General features: G+C 41.1%; 2 long non-coding RNA genes across 2 annotated transcripts; both read right to left on the bottom strand.

Annotated features, from left to right (window-relative positions):
- Positions 1 to 1,005: 1,005 nt before the first annotated feature.
- Positions 1,006 to 13,341, bottom strand: LOC134080124 (uncharacterized). The gene is made up of 6 exons (XR_009939166.1): positions 13,116 to 13,341; positions 12,327 to 12,388; positions 11,234 to 11,290; positions 3,764 to 5,721; positions 3,290 to 3,347; positions 1,006 to 1,978 (listed from the first exon to the last, which is right to left on the bottom strand). It is a non-coding gene; the product is annotated as an uncharacterized LOC134080124 (long non-coding RNA).
- Positions 13,342 to 13,693: 352 nt separating this feature from the next.
- LOC134080125 (uncharacterized) lies at positions 13,694 to 16,827 on the bottom strand. Its single transcript, XR_009939167.1, has 3 exons — positions 16,637 to 16,827; positions 15,674 to 15,719; positions 13,694 to 15,482 (listed from the first exon to the last, which is right to left on the bottom strand). It is a non-coding gene; the product is annotated as an uncharacterized LOC134080125 (long non-coding RNA).
- Positions 16,828 to 19,182: the final 2,355 nt, after the last annotated feature.

Genomic DNA, 19,182 nt, shown 5'->3' with positions numbered 1-19,182 from the left:
GTGTTGTGGATGAAGGGGAGTTGGGAGCCAATAGTCCTTTGGGCAGATTTCACTACTCTTTGCAGTGCCTTGCGGTCGGCAGCGTTGCAGTTGCCGCGCCATACAGAGATGCGGTTTGTATGCTCTTAATGGTACAGTGGTAGAGGTCTGATAGAATTCTAGGACATACTGTAGATGTGCTTTTTAAAGGGTCTATACCTGCTTGCCAACTTCACCAGACTAGAGAAGTTGAGAAACAAAAAACGATTTTCTGTGATGTGGATCCCAAGGAACTTAAAGACACACATTCCATCTCAGCACCGCTGATGTGGAGGGGGGGGTGTACTTTACCCTTGGTTCTCCTGAAGTCCAATGTTCTCCTTTGTCTTCTGGGTGTTGAATGTCCGGTTATTGTTCTTACACAGACATTAATCTGTGATAATATAGCTTAATTATATAGTAATGATAATATAAAGTAAGGCGGTTGCCCAGTACAGTAGATAGCTAAAACTTGTCATAGTGACTTTATACCTGCTCCCATATCATTATCCACTAGTTTTTTTCTTCTTTATGGCAGTTGTCCTCTTTTGACTGCTGGTTCCTTTAGTACTACCAGCTGAGTACTCACAGATGTTTTTACTTCCTTTCTCACATTTCTTTTAAAACCTGTCTTGTTTCAGTCCAAGAGTAGCCTATATGCTGATGGTATGTTCCCGTCCCCTTGGGAATTGCCTATCAATGTGTGTTTATGCATTAGGAGAGAACAGGGTGAGTTGAGCATGGGGTAAGATGATCCACCCCTGACAACTGATTTTAACAATTTTATTGTTTTTAACAATTATCTACTTGTAGGCTATAGGTCATCTACTGTACGTGTCTATCATTCTTTAACTGGATCTCTTCATCACACATCAGACATTACACAGAGGAAAGCTCACCCAAAGCCTTCCTGGCTGTTGTTATTTTTCATGTGGTAACCAAGTTATGCAATCATCATAGTGATTTGAAGAAAATGGTTTATTTTGGGGTTCAGGCAGTTATTACTGTAAATAGCAACTACATTTCAATATGAAGTCTGATTGTGTGGGCAGTCATATGTTTCTTGATAACATTTTCTTTAATTGCTTCTCATGTTGGCATGTATCACCATGAATCATTTAGGCCTACAGTGAATCCTTTTAGACTGATGTGGATTTGTAAAGGATGATAAAGGATGATAAAGGATAAAGGATGACTTATTACTATTACTGCTATTACTGTTTTACGGTTTTTGTTTATGTAAAGCACATTGAATGACCTCTGTGTATGAAATGTGCTATATAAATAAACTTGACTTGCCTTGACTTGACATTATTTGAAACAAATGCCTTGATATCAGATCATATGGTCCCTGGTTTATCAATATGTTTCTACATTTGGCATTGTATTCAGATCTGCTTGTTGGACATCTAGGTGTACAAATCCTCTAAAAAGTAAATGTCCATTAGTTGATTGACTGTCCTAATCACCAATAGCAGATTAATATGCAAATAATTGTGAGGCCAGTGGCTGTTTTTGAGAATATAGTATATATGGAAGGTGTCAGTTCCTACTTATATATAAATCGCTGTCGCGCAGCTGGTTTATTGTGATGTTCACAAGGTATTTTCAAGCAGAAGTAGCAGAAACCATGGCCACACTGCAGGCAGGTGACATATTTGCAGCCTTTGTTGTTGTGCATGAGTAGACTGTAGCATTTGAGACAAGCGCGGAACTCTGGACAGCCCTTTACTGGACTGTTTGGGTCGGTGACCAGCCCACAGGTGAGGAGGGTTCCCACCACTGCACACCTCTTGTTGGTACAGCGGCCCAGCACCCCAGGAGGGCCTTGCCAGGGATAGAGGCAGGTGGCACAGAGGTAGGGCTTGGTGGGGCAGATGGTACACTGAGCCACTGGACTGGCCTGCCAGTGTGTTCCCTGGATGAAGACCATGCGCAGGACTGAAGAACAGGTGGGACACTGAGAAATGGAGAGGGTGAGATATTAACCAGGATTTTGCCCTCAGTGCCTTGGTAAATAGAACTATAAAAAGAAAGATATAGCCTATCGCTGATGCTCCCCAAGTGATTCGTTACACAATGTTTCGACCAATGTTGGTCTTTGTCAGGCGTTAACAGAACCAAAGGATGGGAGAGGATATACTGTATACACATGACCATTGACATTGTTCTTAGTTGGCTAATCAAGGAGAGGACACAGCCAGCCTTAAGTGTCATCAGGAAAAGAGTCGGTTGAATGCCTGAAGAAACACCCAAACCTTTCTTTACTGCAAGACAAAATGGCCCGGACAATGGAGGACAGCATAGAAAACCATTTAACTATGGAGGCCCTTGATGAGAATCCTGCACTCCAATTTCCAGTAATAGTTGGTATTGTTTATATCCAGCTGTAGTGTGTTTGTTTCGTGTGTGTGTGTGTGTGTGTGTCTCATTAAAGCTTCTTACAGAATCTCATAATCAGCTTGATGTCAATATCGATCAGACCATCATGACAGGAATGGGCCAAGTAGCAAAAAAGGCTATAGATGAATGTCTGCGACGAGCTACGAGGTAGGATCTTTTCCTAAAGCACAATGAGGCCAAGACTCTAGGCGCACACATAGGCCTCTAAAGTTTGCCTTCAAAAAAGCCACCATCTTTGCCCAATAAGGAGATCCGGTCCAGGGTCAGGATTCAAGACAAAGTTGTTTTGAAACAAACCCATATAGATATTTGCATAGTTGGGAGCCATGGCGATTCTCTTTTTGCAAAAAGGTGTTCTTAAAAAGAAAGAAAGTGGACATTAATACTAGCCAGTACAAGTCAGTAACACATTCAGTGCTAGGTTTGTTCATGTGGCATTTGATTCAGGAAAAAGGCTACTGTACCTAAACCCCTGTGCGAAGTGTGTATAGAAGTTAATAACATGCAACGTGGCAAGGAGGCAATCCTGATTTGGTAGCACTAGTCTGAATGTTAATACCTGATGAAGACCAACAGTGGTCGAAACTTTGTGTAATAAATCGCTTCGGAGCAGCAGAAACCGTGTGCTGGTATCTTTCTTTTTATATTTTCACAGATCTATTGTATCCTGCATCAGTACAAAGTTGGATATGTGTGCACTCCCTGCAACTTTGGTAAATAAATCGACTCAGATGACAGAAGTATTTTTTTTATTCATTCTGTGATATGATATAGATGAGGTGAAGCTATAAAGTTTAGTCACATTTATTTAAAGGAACTATACCTTCTTAAAGTGGTAACTTAAGTCATGGTTTCTTGTGCTACTCACCTTTTTGGCAACAGGGTCCATTGATAATTGGTGCTTAAGGTTTAGTCTGCTCAGTTGGCTGTGTGTGACAAATGTAAACAACATACAGCTAAAAGAAATTCTTGAGAAGCTATACAGCAAATAATACAGTTTCTATGTGGGCATTCTATACCTGCTCTAAAATAATGATGACATAAAATATCCTAGTTAGCACACACGCACACGTACACACACGTACACACACACACACACACACACACACACACACACACACACACACACACACACACACACACACACACACACACACACACACACAATAACCTTTGTCCCTTTTTAAAGTGAACGTGAAATTTGTTCACTATGGTCAATTATTTTGTCTTGTTCCAGAAAATATATTGTTTGAAGTGTTTCAGTTAGATATCATGTAGTCTATACTGTATGTCATTACTGATATTAGCTTACAATTAAACAAATTCATTGCAGTTAGGTTACCTGTTTCCATAGCGTCTCGGTCAAACTGTTACTTCTGCTTTTGTTTGAGGCAGTTGTTGTCATTTGTCTGGTTTGCTGTTTTGGTAGGCTACCAGCTCTATACTCTGAGATGGGTTGTTCTTGCAGTTTTTCAAGTTTATTTAGTTTACAGCCACATTCCGTAAGACACCGTAACAAAGCTTAGAGTATTGTATGTAAAATGAAAGTAAAAGCTGTGCTGAAGCAATGCTGGGAAGTCCCTCCCTAGCTGTGAGTGTTTGTGTGCGCGAGAGTTTGGAGAGATTTATTTCTATGTAATATGTGCTACAGATGTTACAGGTGGTCATAGTCAGGCCCTCAATGATAAACATAATTGATTTATAAAGAAATAATAAATCATGATACAAGTCAAGGGCAATGCGTCATGAACACCTACAGTGTATCTGTCGACTTCCTCACTTTTGATTTTGCCGACACACTCTGATGAAGACCTCTGAAAGGAATGCATGAACATACCTTTGTTAGTGGTGTCATCAGTAGTGGTAGTCCACAAAACATACAGTGTAGTTTTACAGTGCTTTATTTAGTAGATATACATGCATCTTCAGGCTTCAGATAAGGTAAGATGGGTTCCATGGTGCTCCTGGTTTTAGCTAGCCTGGGTGCCAGCCGAACTTAGCCCTGCCCACAACATTTGGGAAGTTTGGTCTGGCATTGCTCTGTGGTGGCTCTACTATTCTTGAATCAGAGCTGTTCGGACCAAAGTCACATTTTCAGGGCGGGCGTTATACGAAGATGGTCAGGTGATCAACAGTAATGTAATCAAGCATGTCACCAACGAGCGCTTGGGTTGAATTCGTTTACAACAATGATGCTGCTCTGCTTGGTTGTAGGTCTCTCCAATTGAGTGAAGAGGCTTTTTTTTTTCCTGGGTCGGTTGAAACATGGCCCATAATCACAGCCCAATTTAGCAATGTCAGTGAATTTTGAGTATGATATCAGGCTAGGGTTCAGCATAATTTAGAGGACATCTAGTTCTATCCTGATTCTTCTGTACCCTATAGTGACACGCTAAAGTGAGGCATGTTCAGTGACAGGCCACCATGCCCAACAGCCTTGTCTGATGGCCACGCTAACTATCTGGGGCTGAAGTGAAAGCAGGGCCTGGCCAGGGAGAGGGGCAGCTCCCGCAGTTGATGGGGTTGATGAACACTACACCTCCGGACTGGACTGCCTATCTGTGCCCTGGACAGGCTGCAGGACTGAGGAACAGGTCAGGCCCCAAAGAACAAGGTGGGTGATTTAAAATGTAATCCCTTAAATATATCAGTGTAACTGTATTTTTACACCCATCTAAATTGTAATTGTATTTAAATACAGTTACGCAGGTCTGGTTATTGAGGAAGGTTTTCGGAATAACATCCTTCAATCAGACAACGGAGTAATTGAACTTGCATATTATGTTCATTGCATCCAATACTGACAGAAGATGAAAACACCAGTGAGGCTTTCATGGGTCTAATATGGGGACAGTCAGTTGTCCTTTAAGTACTGAACCACTGTCGTCCAGCTGTTGGCTTAGAGCAGGTAAGTGAAAAATACAAGTCCTTGTCCTTCCTGCACTTTTTACTGTCACTCAGGCAGATGTAGCAGAATGTATGGCTACACTGGGAACAGGCGACATACTTGCAGCCACGGCTGTGCATGAGTAGACTGTAGCATTTGGGACAAGCGCGGAACTCTGGACAGCCCTTTACTTTGCTGTTTGGGTCGGTGACCAGTCCACAGGTGAGGAGGGTTCCCACCACTGCACACCTCTTGTTGGCACAGCGGCCCAGCACCCCAGGAGGGCCTTGCCAGGGAGAGAGGCAGGTGGCACAGAGGTGGGGCTTGCCAGGGCACTTGGTACACTGAGCCACTGGACTGGCCTGCCAGTCTGTTCCCTGGACAATGTGTAGGACTGAGGAACAGGTGGGACACTGAGGAATAGAGAGGGACAGTTGAAAATGAGTTTGCCAAGCTCCTTACACTTTTGAGAAAAGTTAAGTCACGTTAGTTGTGCGAGTAAAATATAACCAATGAAGCTTAAAAGGCTCAACAACTATTAAGAAATGACATGAAAGAAGTGGACCTACAGGGGCCCTGGTAGCACTGTGGCCTCTTACCGCTTTCATGTCAGCATCCACTGTATGGGTTTTTAGGTTTAGTCTGTTCAGCTGGCTGTGTGAGATAAAGATTGGTACATTTGTAGGATGTTTTATAATGAGCGAAAGGTTTTGGAAGAAATCAGTACAAAGAGTAAGCCTAACTGTAACTGAAATAATACAGTTACAAAACAGGGCAAGCACATGGTTAAACTTTTTCACTTTTAAGTAAGAGGCTTTTTAAGGCATACATCATCCCAACATTTATTTTCTTTAATTATTATTACTATTATCATTATTATTGTTAAATTGTGACCTAATTCATATTAATGCTATGATCATGAGTAGCCTAAAACTACAAAAAAAGAAAAAAAAACCTTCTGAAGGGTCTCTCCACATTATAACCCATTAATACATATGAGGCCTAAGTAATTGTTTTGCCCTCTATAGACTGTCTTTCATTTCGCAGGGCTTTTCAACAATCTTGTCCTCATTTTGTATGCTCTTATGTGATTATTTACACATTATAAACATTTAGTGCATTTATTTAAAACTGATACAGTAGCCTAGCCTAAAGTGTATTTCCCAATTAAAGCGAAAATGAAACTCGGTTAGGACTCTAGTCGAGTAGCCTATGTTTTACTAGTTATAACACAATACATATTCTAATGCAATTTTATATACACCTATCTTTTACTTTTAACCAATATTAATCTGAAGTTTCTATTCAGCACAGGGTCATATGCTGTGCATATTTACTTGGGAATGAACATTCGGCTCAAGAATATGAGGATCTATATGCGTAATACGCTAAAAATTCACATTTTCCTCTCTGGAGAAGTGTTGGGATGTGGAATCAAAACATGATGTCGTTTGGGAAACATTTACGGAAACACACTGGGAGGATTGCAACAAATGCGAATGTAAGCGAAGAAATTGTATCAATCAACTTCAATCGCTAATCTAAATATGAATCGAGAGTACAACAACTTAAGTAGGAATTTCTTTGCGCATTAGACGACTGTGCATTAAAAGTGTTTTCAGTCAGGATATCTTTATGAATAAATAAATGATATGCATAATAAAATACATATTTTAAAATATCAATGTTTACAGTGCAGTAGCCTAGTTGAAAGTTGTCGTAAACGCTAGCATAGCCTACCTGCTCCCATATCAGCATTTTTGCTGATTCCTTTTTCTCTTCTCAGGGACGACTGTCCTCGTTCGACTAATAGTACTGATTCCCTTGGCACAACCTGGTGAATAGCCTTCTCTCTAATGTTTTCACTTTCTTTCTCGCATTTCTTGCATGATTTATCTGCTCAGACCTGGCTCAAACTCTGCTTGACACTGTTACAAACAATTCATTGCAATGAAAATGAAAGTCGATGTGCTGAATGATGGAATGTCCCTGTCTGTCTCGTTGGAATTTCCATCAATGTGTGTTTATGTAAACAAGACCGGGAGGCCTGCAGGTTAACAATCTCGCTACACTCAGAAATGACAAAGAAAGATACAACTCCAAAAAATATAAGGTATAGTGCATCCTCTACTGTAGGCCTATGTGCAAAGCTAGGCCTTTTTGTGGATTTTAATTCTTCGGTTTTGAGCAACATAGCCTACCAACATAGCCTACCATAGCCTATCTAAAGTTCTATCCCTGTTTAACTTGATCACTTCTGTGTTAGGAAAGCTCAGTCACAGCCTTCCTGGCTGTTGTTATTTTCCAACTTATAACCAAGAAATGCAATAATTGAAGTGATGTGGGGAAAAGTTGTTTATTTTGGGCCCAAATATAGTTTATTCAAGGTCGACTACAATTTCATAGGTTAAGTGGAGAAGCAATGTGTGTTTCTTCTTGACATCATTTTATTTAGTGTTAGTTATATGTGATATATTACTTGTTGTGAATCATTTTCGTGATGTCCTAATCACTTTCAATAGCAGGTTAAATTGCAAAGGATTGTGAGGCCAGTGCCTGTTCTTGATAATGCTGTTATGGAAGACGTCCGTTGTTCCTAATTACAAATGGAATCGCTGTCTCTCAGCTGGTTTACTGTGATTAACACACCCTTCAGAGCTCAAGCAGATGTAGCAGAAACCATGGTGGCACTGCAGGCAGGTGACAGAGTTGCAGCCTTTGTTGTTGTGCATGAGTAGACTGTAGCATTTGGGACAAGCGCGGAACTCTGGACAGCCCTTTACTGGGCTCTTTGGGTCGGTGATCAGCCCACAGGTGAGGAGGGTTCCCACCACTGCACACCTCTTGTTGGCACAGTGGCCCAGCACCCCAGGAGGGCCTTGCCAGGGAGAGAGGCAGGTGGCACAGAGGGCTAAGCAGGGCAGTTGGTACGCTGACCCACTGGACTGGATTGCCGGTCTGTTCCCTGGATGATGCGCAGGACGGAAGAACAGGGGAACACAGGAATAGAGAGAAAAGAATCAGGTAAATTGTTATTTTTCTTCAATAAGAAATCTGTGCATACTTCACTGTTTCACCAATAAGTGATATATATATATATATATATATATATATATATATATATATCATATGTGTGTGTGTGTGTGTGTGTGTGTGTGTGTGTATATATACAGTGTATATACAGTAGCCTAATATATAAAGGTTTGAACATCATGTTGATTAGCACTGTAATACCTTGTAATAATAATGATTGATTCTTTTGGTTGATTTTTAACCTGAATCAATGCTGAGAGAATAACGGGTCTCCACATTCATACACATTAATAAGTAGGCCTAATTGTAGACGAAATGTGGCCAGTTCATAGATGTTTATAAAAGTAAAACTGAATATTCAAGCCTCTGTAACTTTGTGGCAGTCCTTCACACAATAATTCTGATTGTTTCCTAAGAATTTACAGGGTCTCAGCTTACTAAAGAGTTCAAGAATTTGATGATAGGCGAAAACAGGTGGGGACAGTGCCCTCTGAAGTCACAGTGCAGAAATGGCATATTTCATATCATACTAATCCACACCCTTTGGCAAATTCAATTTCTATGCACATTAGAATATTGCTCATTTCAAGTGTCTCAAGACAGGATTTATCATTCATTATTTCTTAACCTAATAGTTAAAATGTTCATTGAAAAGTTGGTAAAATACAGACAGTTTAAAACAAATGAAACAGGTATAGGCTATACGTTACCTGCGCCCATAACATCAGGATCTAGGTGTTTTGTTTTCCTTTTCTTTGGGGCAGTTGTTGTCCTCTTTCGTCTTTGTTGAGTTTGTCCTCCTTCCCTTACATCCAGCTGAGTATCCTCTGATGTTTTTACTTCCCCTCTTGCATTTCTTTTAGGCATGATGACTTGGTTCAGTCAAAATTCCGTGTGACAGTGTTAAAGTTGTTCATATTGACTGTGTATAGACTAAGGTTGTTCATAATGAAAATGAAAGATGATCGCTGATGTAATATCTCTGTCCAGCTGGAATTTCCCTATCAATGTGTAATTATGTGAACATGACTAGGAGGAGCTTTATTTCTGTGTAATATATGTTATGTTGCAGGTTGGATCAATGCTATCTCGCTAGACCCATTAATGAGAAAAAAAGATACAACTAAAGATGTTAGTGCATCATACAGAATGAAAAAAGCTAGGCTGTTGACTACTGAATTTTATTTTTCGGTTTTGAGCAACAGCTACAGTAAGTCAGGCTCCTGGCACCCTGCACTTTAGTCATAAACTCATGGACTTTGAGTTGTACTGACCACTACTGCTATATTCACTGGGCATGCTGCAATGTTTAATCACCGGGACCTGGGTACCAAATTTTGCACCTACAGTACATGTGATTGTTGGAATGACAGTAGATATTTGATCATTTCAATCCTTTTGAATCTCTTAATCAGATCTGCTCGTTGGACATCTAGGGGGGCTTATACGTATAAGTGCATATATGGACATGCTCCCCTCTACCTACAGGAACTCCTCACCCCCCAGACCTCCTCACGCACCCTGCGGTCAACAAACATTAACACCCTCCATCCGTTGCTGCAAGGCAAGCCCATCTATTGTTATCCGTCAGCCGTTTTTTGAGATGCCTCTTCTCCTAGAGCGTTTGAGCTATCGACACGGTTCAAACACTAAAAAATCAGGCCCGATCCGGTGTAGGTTGCTTGTTAATGTCGGATGGCTGCCGGTTGTCGTTTTTTCCGGTAATCCCGTTTTTAGACCGTTGTAGTTCCGCCATGATCCACCAGAGGCGTTTCCCCATTGAAATGAATGGGGGACTGTTCACGCGTTTACATCACTGCCCCCTGGTGAACAAGCCCACTCTTGCAGCTTCTCCACGGAGATGCACATTTCTAGTTTACCTCCGCCAAGGAGGTATATGTTTTCATCGGGGACCGGCCGGCGTTTGTCTGTCTGTTTGTTTGTTTGTTTGTTTGTTTGTCTGTTTGTTGGCAAGATAACTCAAAAACTGATGAATGAATTTCGCTGAAATTTTCAGCGAATGTCAGGCATGACCCAAGGAAGAAACAATTGGGAGTGATCCGTAATTCTGTCGGGATTCCGGAGCCGTTTATGTATTTAGCTTAGTGGTGTAATGGCATGGTATGGCCACGGGGTGGCGATCTGAATAGTTCAGGTTCAAATGTATGACAACCTAGGAAGAAGAAGAAAGGCAGAGGTAGCTGCACTCTCTGAGTGCTTTTCTAGTTACATATGGAATCGCTGTCGCGCAGCTGGTTTACATCCTACATGACATTGACATCCTTCAGAGCTCAGGCAGATGTAGCAGAATTCATGTAGGCACTGCAGGCAGGTGACATTGTTGCAGCCTTTGTTGTTGTGCGTGAGTAGACTGTAGCATTTGGGACAAGCGCGGAACTCTGGACAGCCCTTTACTGGGCTCGGGTCGGTGATCAGCCCGCAGGTGAGGAGGGTTCCCACCACTGCACACCTCTTGTTGGCACAGTGGCCCAGCACCCCAGGAGGGCCTTGCCAGGGAGAGAGGCAGGTGGCACAGAGGTGGGGCTTGGTGGGGCACTTGGCACACTGAGCCACTGGACTGGACTGCCCGTCTGTTCCCTGGATGTTGTGTAGGACTGAGGAACAGGTGGGACACTGAGGAATAGAGAGGGAGAGTTATTAGGAGTTTGCCACCTGAGGAAGGTCCTTACACTTTTGAGAAAAGCTACTCATGTGAGTTATGCAATTGCACAGAGTGCAAGTTAACCTTGTTGAAAAAAAAATAAAAAAAATAGGAGCCTTAACAACTATTGAGGAGTGATATGGAAAGTGGTGCCTATGAAATTATTGATGTTCACAGGGGTCCCTACATCTTTAAAGGGCTTTACATTTCATTGCACTGAGGTCTCTTACCTTATTGACATCAGCATCCACTGGTATTGGTTTTTGAGGTTTAGTCGGTTCAGCTGGCTATGTGAGATGAAGATTGATTTTTTTTTTTTTTTTTTTTGTGATACGTTTTAACATGCACACATGTTTTGGAATGATACCAACAATATCAGTAATCAAAGGTCTAAGGATAACCTAGTATATAACCTAGTGAAATAATACAGTACAGTAGTAGGGTTTTTATTATTATTATTATTATTATTATTATTATTATTATCATTGTCAATGTGAGGCTTTTTAGGCGTAGGCTTGCATCATTTGAAAATGGGAAATTGAATTGAATCAACACTGAGAGAATAAGTAAGGGATAACGGCCGACGAGGTGACCGGTTCGATGGAAATAATGGCTAGGTGGAGGTCTAGAACTCCGGCGACGTGCGAAGCACGGAGACGGAGTTACCTCCGCCGTGCCATTATTTCCATCGAACCGGTCGACCTCGAAGGCCGTTATCCCGCTTATCTCCCGTTTGTATTCATAACCTGTATATTTAGAACATAGTTTTATTCCACCGTTGCGTCCGTTAACATCGGTAAAACTGTCTTGACTGTGGGACTACTTTCCGCCACATATCAACTTTCTACTTGCAGGACAAAACTGCCGTTACTAGTTCTAAAATGGATGGTTGCTATGGCCAAAAGCCAGTCGTTAGTTCTAAATGGCTGGTTGCTACGGCTAAAAGCCAGTCGTTAGTTCTATCTCTCCCGTTGTCAAGCGGCCATATCCCAGGATTCTGATTAACTTTAACTTTGAAAGATCGCTACTTTTATAGCCTACACGGCATCAAACTAGCTACAATCCACCTCCGTCATATGCTACAATGTTACTATGGTTCTGCACGTCTGTATTTCAGCTTGGATGCTACGTGACAGTTCATTTAAACTTCGCAACGAGTTTGGCGAATTAATATTCAAGTGTGTTACGGGAACTACTTCAAAGGTAGCAGGTTATACGAAGTTAATGGCCACCCCATCAGCCAATCAGAGAAGAGAATTCCATTGTTGAGGGAGATAAAGTATTATAACCCATTATTACACATAAGTTGGCTAAGTGTCTTACCCGCTGTAAGCTTTCTCTCACATTGCAGGTCGTTACAACAGCCTGAGGTGGTGTGCTCTGACCTGCAGAAAAATGTAATATTTGATGTGCATTTATCTCAGATTGTTAACAGGTGAAGTATCCTTAAGTGTAGGCTACTGTATTCTCTTAAATGAAATGTGTGAGATGAAGATTGATTTTTAACCATAACCATAACCATAACCATAACAAATGAAAGTGAAATTAGTGTAGACGTCGTCGATTATGTGTTTCCTAGTTATACAAATCGGAAATATGACTTTAAATGCATTTTCATAGCCTTGTTTTATCCAGTTTTAGGCAGTAGCCAAGTTTCCATTCAGTTCCATCACATATTCTGTGTGTATCCATGCAAATTGGCTCAGGAAGTAAGCGCATCTTCGTGCGTTCATTCTCCTAATCTAAAGGGTAATGGTAATAGCTGTGGAATCAGAGCTTAATGTCGTTGTGGCCAACTACGATCACGCGGGCACAATGTGACAATGTGACAAATGCGAATATTTAAGCGAGTAAATTGTGTCCATATAATATTGTTCTATGCTAAATTTGAACGCAAATCGAGATGCTAGATTGAATCAAATGTATATACGCATAAGAAGATTGGTAATTTCGAGATATTTGGTCAGGATATATGCATGCATGCGCATTAAAAAGCTGTTCAAATACAGACCACAGATTAAAACGAAAGATTTTTTAAAAATAATAATAATAAAATCTTAGTGTTTACAGTGCAATTATGCCTATTCTAGTAGAAAGTGCGTCATATGTTACCTCCTCCCATAACATCAGGATCTAGCTGTTTCCTTATCTTATCTTTGGTGCAGTTGTTGTCCTCTTTCGACTTGGTTGAGTTTATACTGCTTGCCTTGGTACAACCAGCTCAGCTGTTTTGCTTCCTTCTCGCATTTCCTTTAGGCAAAACCTTTTCTATGAATTCCGCGAGACAATATATTATTTCATAGTGGAAGTTAAGCGTGTTGCGCGTCGCTCATGCGCCCAAAGTACCTGGCGTTTATAGTCACAGAAATGAAAATGAAAGACTGCTATGCTGATGGAATGTCCCTGTCCCATCGGAAATTCAGTTTGTGTTATGCTAACGTGGCTGGGAGGTTCATGTCTGTGTAAAATGTGCTACATTTTGCATTTGGTTAGGCTGTAACAAGGTAATCTAGCCGAAATGATAAACAAAGATCCAGCTCTGAATATGTGGTAACACTTTATATTAAGACACACATATTCACCATTAATTAGCTGCTTACTAACATGTATATTAGTAGCATACTAGCCATTTGTTAGTGAAACACCTTACCCTTACTAGACCCTTAATTAAGAATTTCCCCTATGTAAGCACCTAATTACCCTTTATTCATAGTTATTAAATACGTTGTTGCATATGAATTATGACCTAAATATGCATGGCTCAGTATGGGGCTTGTACGGTGGTAGAACCACAATAACAGTTATTCAACCCAAATAATACTTATCAAAGATGGTCTATTCAAATGGACTAGACACTAAACCACAAGTGCTTAAACAGTAAATAAGTGTGAATAGAAGGCAACTTTATTTTAGGGAACACATGGGGGTCAATAAGGGCCAAATTAATTGTTGATTAAATGTGAACAAAGACCCAACTTTAGAATAGGGAACATATTTGGTATATTATAAATAATTAATTATGAGTTATTTGTATACCATTAGCACTTGTAGTTTAGTGTCTAGTTCCATTTGAATAGACCATCTTTGATAAGTATTATTAGGGGTGAATAACTGTTCTTGTGGTACTACTGTACCACCTTACAAGCCCCATACTGATCCATGCATATTTAGGTCAAGCAGCCCATTTGTTTGTCCACTCTATGTGACTATCATCCAATTGCTTGTGTAGTTTCTTGACAAGACGGTTTAAATCAAAACCCAAATCGGAGGGGCTGTCACCGTCGACCAATAGACACGTTTCAGTCGGGACAAATGCGTTCAGTACTTGCCAATATCACCACAACTAAAGACGGTGGAAAATAAAAATATATATGTTGTGCAAAAGTAATTCTAAAGTTATCAGGTTGCGTTACATGTTTTTGGTAGCCTAATCCAATTGATTATGTTACTGGTGCAAAATTCATGCTGAAGAAGCTTGTGTAAGTGTTTCCAGTCAGGATTTCTTTATAAATAAACAAATGATATGCATAATCAAATAAATATACATCAGCAGCATTTTGCTTATTCTTTTTTCTTTTCTCAGGGACAGTTGTCCTCGTTCGCTTAAGCGTTTGTACTGCTTCCCTTGGCATAAGGTGAGTAGCCTTCTCTCAAATGTTTTTACTTCCTTTGGGTATGTCACTGGCGGCTATGTCACTGACGACCCTTGAGGATTTTGTCAGAAAGATCATTTGGAAATATGAGTGCAGATTGTATTCTGTAGTGCTGCTAAACTTCCACTTACATGTAATTTCCGACATCATTTGAAACCATTACCATGGTGTCAATCTATGGCACATGGTATCTGAAATATAGGTGTTTACATTGTAATTAGATCTGCTCGCTGGACATCTGGGGGCTTATTAATCAATCCCCCTAAAGCTAATGTTCATGCATGTTCATGTTTGATTAACTGAACATGCATGTCCTAATCACCTTCAATAGCAGATTAAATTGCTATAAGGGTTGTGCGGCCAGTGGCTGTTCTTGATCATGTGTTTAGGGAAGGGCATCCGTTGTTCCTAGTTACACATGGAATCGCTGTCGCGCAGCTGTTTTACAGTGAGTATGAGATTCACATTCTTCAGGGCTTCTCAAGCAGATGTAGCAGAAATCATGGCCGCACTGCAGGCAGGTAACATCGTTGCAGCCTTCGTTGTCATGCATCAGTAGATTAAAGCATTTGGGACAAGCACGGAACTCTGGACAGCCCCATACTGGGCTGTTTGGGTCGGTGATCAGCCCACAGGTGAGGAGGGTTCCCACCACTGCACACCTCTGGTTGGCACAGTGGCCCAGCACCCCAGGAGGGCCTTGCCAGGGAGAGAGGCAGGTGGCACAGAGGTAGGGCTTGGTGGGGCAATTGGCACACTGAGCCACTGGATTGGCCAGCCAGTCTGTTCCCTGGACAATGTGCAGGACTGAAGAACAGGTGGGACACTGAGGAATAGAGAGGGAGAGTTGACCAGGAGTTTGGCTTCAATGCCTTGGTAAATAAAACTGACATAGCTCAGATGATGGAAGTACTTATTTTTCTGTGAATGATATAGATGAGGTGACACTATAAACTTCAGTGAAATTAGCGTAAAGGAACTATACCTTTGTAAGTCATGGTTTCTTCTGCTACTTACCTTTTTGACACCAAGGTCCATTGATCATTGCTTAAAGTTTAGTCTGCTGTGTGTGAAGAATGCAAACAACATACAGTTAATTCATGAAAAGCTAGACAGGAAATGACACATTTCAGTGGGCATTGGATACAATCAGGGGGATGTTTACCTGTTCTGAAATAGTGTCATAAAATATCAGCTCAAACTAGTAACATAGTATAGGCTACAAGACATGGTTGACCGTTATTGGCCGCGTTTCCCAAATTTGTTAAGAAGCTCTTAAGTGCTAAGATCTTCTTAGGAGCATTCTTCTAAGAAGATCTTAGCACTTAAGAGCTTCTTAACGAATCTGGGAAATGTGGCCATTGCCAGTGTGACGCAGGCTGTTTGTGTTGCCATTGGATGACACTGAATGACTAGCCTGGATGCCAGACCGAAGTTTAGCCCCGCCTCCATTCTTCTGATAAGAATTGAGTATGACGTCGTCAGGCTACTGAATGACCTCACCTCCACCAAAGAATAAAACTGTTATCAATATATTAGTTCACTACATAATATGATCTGGTAACGTGTTCTCCTTTAAAGAACTAAGGATACATTCATAATGGTTATATTTTGCAACATTTGCATATTTGAAGAACTTAAATGACAATATTATTTTAATCTATTGAAGATTTTAACTGTACCTCCCATGCGGGGCTTGTTTCTTTCTTGAAGACTTAAAAAACGGCCATTGTATTTTTTATTAGCCTATTTATGACTAAACAGTGACTTTTACAACTTAACAGCAGAAATGGATTCAGCACCTAAGACCTATAACCTCAATCCCCTTGTAAAGTGAGTGATTTTTTCCCATTATGGTAAATTATTATTTCCTGCCCCAAAACAGAAATTATTTGAAGTATTTGTCTCGGTTATCACGCAGCTTATATTTCATTACTGATATAGCTCACAATAACACAAATTCATTGCAGTTAATGTTACCTGTTTCCGTAGCATCTCGGTCAAACTGTTACTTCTGCCTTTGTTTGAGGCAGTTGTTGTCATTTGTCTGGTTTGCTGTTTTGGTACAGTACCAGCTGTAGGTCTATACTCTGAAATGGATTTTTCTTGCAGTTTTTCAGGTTTATTCAGTTTACAGCCACATTCCGTAAGACACCGTAACAAAGCTTAGCGTATTGTATGTAAAATGAAAGTAAAAGCTGTGCTGAAGCAATGCTGGAAAGTCCCTCCCTACCTGTGAGTGTTTGTGTGCGCGAAAGTTTGGAGAGATTTATTTTTGTGTAATATGGGCTAGATGTTACAGGTGGTCATAGTCATGCCCTTCAATGATAAGCATTGATTTATAAAGAATAAATCATGATTCAAGTCAAGGGCAATGCATTATGAACACCTACAGTATATCTGTTGACTTCCTTACTTTTGATTTTGCCAACACAGTCTGATGAAGACCTCTGACAGGAATGCATGAACCTTTGTCTTTGTTAGTGGTATCATCAGTAGTGGTAGTCCACAAAACATACAGTGTAGTTTTACAGTGCTTTATTTAGTAGATATACATGCATCTTCAGGCTTAAGACAGATAGGTAAAATGGGTTCCATGGTGCTCCTGGTTTTAGCTAGCCTGGATGCCAGCCGAACTTAGCCCTGCCCACAACATTTGAGATTGGGAAGTTTGGTCTGGCATTGCTCTATTGGGGCACAACAACTATTCTCGAACTAGAGCTGTTCGGACCACCATTTTCAGGGCGGGCATTATACGATGATAGTCAGGTGCAACAGTAATGTAATCAAGCATGTCACCAACGAGCGCTTGGTTGAATTTGTTGCTGCTCTGCTTGGTTGTAGGTCTATCCAATTGAGTGAAGAGGCATGTTTTTCCATGGGTCGGTTGAATCATGGCCCATAATCACAGCCCAAGTGAGCAGTGTCTGTTTCCTCTTCTTCTCCAATTCTCCTTCTTTGGGGCAGTTTTTTTTATCCTCGACCGATCCTCGGTTGAATTTCCCTTGATATGATATAGCATCCTCAGATGTTCTAGCCTTCTTTTTTCTTGAATTTCTTGATAGGCAACTTGTTTCTATTCTGCGAGGTTACACAGTTCATCGCAATGAATATGAACGCTGATATGCTGATGGAATTTCTTTGTCCCGTTTAAAATCCTCAATCATAGTGTTGATGAACATTAGGCTACTGGGAGCTTTATTTCTGTGTGACAATTGTTAGGCCTTTAGCCTACATGTGGTTGGGCTGTAACAAGGTCGCTATCTCGCTAGAGCGCACGACAAACAATTAAAAAAAATATTCTCAAACAATTATAAAACATACTTGGCATGTGTCTATATGGGCCATATAGATTGAGTCGCTCAGGAGAGAGGCGACACCCGGGGATTCCCTCCTCTCCCTCTCAGTGTTGGGGCCATGCACCGGCGTGTGCGGCAGAATGAAGAAGTGTCATACCGCTCTGTCTGGCTGCTCTCCCGACTTTATATCATTGGAGGACACGCCTCTTGTTGCTCAGCAACAACAGAGAGTGTCGGTGAGAGAGTAGGCTATGAAAAAAAAAAAAAAGCGAGCGCATGGTGACGTCACGACGAATGTTTGTTTGTGCAGAACGATGGCAACAGAGCTGTCTCTTTAAAGGGCAGAAACTTCATTTTCCTGGTCAGAGATTTTGACTGGTAGTGACTTAGACTAATTAGATAGACCTAAAACCTAAGAATTCAACTTATTCACAGCAACAACAGAGAGTGTCGGTGAGCGAGTAGGCCATGTATGTCTATGGAGTAGGCTATTGAAAGAAAAAAAGCGAGGGCAGCAAGCGCACTGGTGACGTCACGACGAACCTGTTTGTTTGTATCTGCAGAACGATGGCAACAGCTAGAGCACACGCCATGCGCGCTTTTTTTTTTACATCTTAAAGTTGTAGAACCTGGTCACTTTAGTCAACTTTACAGCGATGAAAATGTCGTAGGCTAGTTCTTGGAATGGATTCATAGCTTCACGCTTCCCTTAGTGAACTATTCCTTTTCCAGCAAATGTTACCTTCTGAAACATATTTTTTTTGTAAATTAGACGTGAACTGTCTGTTGGCTTATTGTAGGATATTTGTCAGTTTTTAGCCATATTCTGTAGTGCTGCTGTTTTCTTTCTGTTTTTTTAAGTATACTTTTTGGCCTTTTTGCCTTTAGTATATAGGACAGTGAAGAGGTAGACAGGAAACAAGTGGGAGAGAGAGATGGGGTGGGATTTGGATATGACCGCAGGGCGGATTCGAACCTGGGTCCCCATGGGCACTCGGACCCGTAAATGGTACGGGCGCTGTAGCCTGCTGCGCCGCTGCGCCAGCGCCCCCCAGTGCTGCTGTTTTCTAGTTGACTTTTGATTTTTCCGACACACTTTGATGAAGACCACTGACAGGAATGCATGAACATACTTTTTGTTAGGTGTCATCAGTAGATGTAGTCCACAAGACATACAGTAGGCCTATAATTCTACAGTGCTTTATTTAGTAGATTACACTGCCATCT

Source organism: Sardina pilchardus, chromosome 5 (assembly GCF_963854185.1).
Source record: "Sardina pilchardus chromosome 5, fSarPil1.1, whole genome shotgun sequence".
Lineage (NCBI taxonomy): Eukaryota > Metazoa > Chordata > Actinopteri > Clupeiformes > Clupeidae > Sardina > Sardina pilchardus.
Note: the sequence above shows the minus strand (reverse complement) of the source record. Positions and strands in the feature narration are given on the sequence as shown.